This window comes from Zea mays, chromosome 7 (genome assembly GCF_902167145.1).
Source record: "Zea mays cultivar B73 chromosome 7, Zm-B73-REFERENCE-NAM-5.0, whole genome shotgun sequence".
Taxonomy (NCBI): domain Eukaryota; kingdom Viridiplantae; phylum Streptophyta; class Magnoliopsida; order Poales; family Poaceae; genus Zea; species Zea mays.
Window position 1 is genome coordinate 180,292,308 of NC_050102.1, and position 2,792 is coordinate 180,295,099.

A 2,792-nucleotide genomic window follows, 5' to 3' on the forward strand; every position below is an offset into this window, starting at 1 on the left:
TGCTCTATTATAGTATTGAGTTGCATCTTTAAAATGTGATTCCTTCTGTGGTGCTCTATCAACCTTTCCCAAGAAAGTATGGAAAGCACCCAAAGCAGTAAGGATTGCTATCCGTTCATACTTCACATCAGCATAATACTCGTCAATTTCTGCAGAAACAAGATTCAGATAAAAGGATCAAATTCTTTCAGGAATAGAGGTAGAGAGGAAATCAAATATGATTTTGTTTAAAAATAAAAACTACTTCCAGCGTCAAAGAAAAACTAACCAGGGCCAGATCCTTCCTCCAGAATCTGACGGAACTGCTCTATCTTTCCTTGCTTGAAGTATTCTCTCTGTGCGCAAGTAAGGTAAACAAGAAAGAAAAATTGCGACTGAATTTTTTTATTTCTTGAGAGAACCACCAAAACATTTGAAAGAAGGCACAACTGTAGGTACAAGATTCAGCTCATGACCAGCCATGCAATTATCAGAGGCAGGATATATGAAAATAACACCAAGAGAAACCACAACAATGTTGCTACAGAGTATACATCATTACATGCAATTATCAGTTGGAGATGTGGAGTTTGGCTGGAGCTAGGGATCTCTCCCTCCTTACTGCTCCATTCCTGGCCTCCAACTGTAGTCTGATGCATTAGCTTTGATGTTGGATGTTTTTATGTATTGTTTTTTCGGCCTCCATGAGTTGGTTGGCCACAGACTTTTTTATGGTCTATTTTAGACCAAAATCTATACTCCGCGGGCGTGGAGCGGAATCGCGGTCGGGGGTGGCAGGCGTGCGCGTGATCCGCGGACGGGAGGGAAATAGGGGCGGGGGCAGTCTACACTCTACTCTTAATAGTTAGTAGAGATAGAAAAGTAGTATAGATTTTGCAGGTTACATGGTAGATGTATTAAGAGCGAACACAATAATCAGTTCAAATAAAGCACAAATTATTGTAAAAGTTTGCAACATATTTGAACAACTATTCAATTTAAACAATATTATCTAATGAAGCGGGAGAACAGTGAAGAAAAGAAGGGATTAGATGAAGAATGAGCCAAAGGCGAATAAACTAACTGCAAAAAATTGCAAAAAAGTAACTGGTGCCACCGTCCGTGGGGATCGAACGAACCCACGGCCACGTGGTTAAAAGCCACACGCTCTACCACTGAGCTAGGACGGCGTTACGTGTTTGATAAAAAATTATCTTTTTATTTCTTTAAACGCCACAATTAACTGCGCATCAAAACTACTGGTTTTCCATTGAGCAATTTAAAACAGCTATCAACCTCCAATTGTAAACATAGAACGCTCAACGAAGCAGTTTCATAGGCAAGGAAACTCAAAACCAGTAAACGACAAAGAACTTGTTCATATCTACAGACAAACAAACATAGAGAATGGTCTTGTAAATCTGGATACTACATTTTTGCCCCCGAGTGTAACAGAAAACTGAGGTGTCTAGGTGTTACACTTCCACTTGGATGTTGGCACGCAGTTCAGGTAGTGGCACCAATGGCAGCCATCGTTCCCGTTCTTCCCTTTGAAAAGCATCACCAGTGAAATCACAAACCTGTGGCCCAAGAGTTAGTTTGATCAGGTCTCAAAGAATTAATAGAATCGTTGGTTGTTGAAGACTCCCCTGAAAGTACGATCTATATGTCACCCTGATGTGGAAGCTGGTTTGCCAGGACGCCAGAAGTGATTGTTAACCAGATTGGCATAAACAAAAATCAGTGAGGTCTTTGGTACAAGTGTAACAGTGAGTTTCTGGGGTCTCTGCCTTACTGACTTTGCAGTAAGCCAGAAAGTAATAGGATCAAAAAATGGAGTAACCACTTAGGGCATTGCTGAAACAACTATAATTATATTCAAGGCTTCAGGCTATGATTCAGTATAAGTTATCCTAATTTCACTAAGAAAAAAAATCAGATTGAAAGGCAGCACCCTGCTTTATCAACATATGCTCGGCAGAGCTGCCAACCATTAAAAAAAGGAGACTGGAGTACAAAAAATCCATGTTAAATCATCCGTTTATAACCCCTTGTGCTCCAGATGTATCAGAAACAATTGAAAGATATGGCGAGGTGCTCTACAAGCATTAATATTCATGTCATACAAATTGACTTTAACTATATACGAGAAGCATTAGAAATTTGCCTTAACTTACCCTCCAAACCTAGCATTCATGTCCATTACATTGCGATGCTTGACCAATTAAATGGGAAGTCACTGAAATATACTTCTGAAACGAGCTGTTTCCAATACTTTGTATCAGCTTCAAACTTCTCTATGTTAGAAGCAGAATCATCAGGTACACTTGCATAGCTAACATCAAGTCTTTCAGGCCATGGAACAGGCCAATTATATCTTTCATCTGAAGTGGTAATGGCAGTTGTGAAAAGACAACTATCAAGAGGAGCATACCTGCAAAAGAAAAAAAACAAGGGCAATGGTATACATGACATTAGATAGAAAGATTGAATAGCACACATCATGTTAACACTATTTATCAGTGAACCAGTAAAGTTATATTCTCAGCTCAAGCACGAGATGTTTATGTCTCTATACGCAGGAATTTTTTATCTTCTCAGCTCAACTGATCATGCTAATTATGTGGCTTGATTGCACCAGCCCAACCTCATGTCGTCGTGGCAACTTTTTCTGCAGTGCGCCACTGCTCCGTACGCTTACGCCAAAACGGCTGTCTGCTCACAAGTACCGCATCGGCATCGCAGTCACGACTGCCAGTATACAGCACAGCAACAGCGCACAACAGGAACCAGGAAAGCACGAGCTCCCGATA

The 2,792-nt window shown here is 40.5% G+C and overlaps 1 non-coding gene across 1 annotated transcript; it reads right to left on the reverse strand.

The window, feature by feature from the left end:
- Positions 1-1,093: 1,093 nt before the first annotated feature.
- TRNAK-UUU (transfer RNA lysine (anticodon UUU)) lies at positions 1,094-1,169 on the reverse strand. Its single transcript has one exon. It is a non-coding gene; the product is annotated as a tRNA-Lys (tRNA).
- Positions 1,170-2,792: the final 1,623 nt, after the last annotated feature.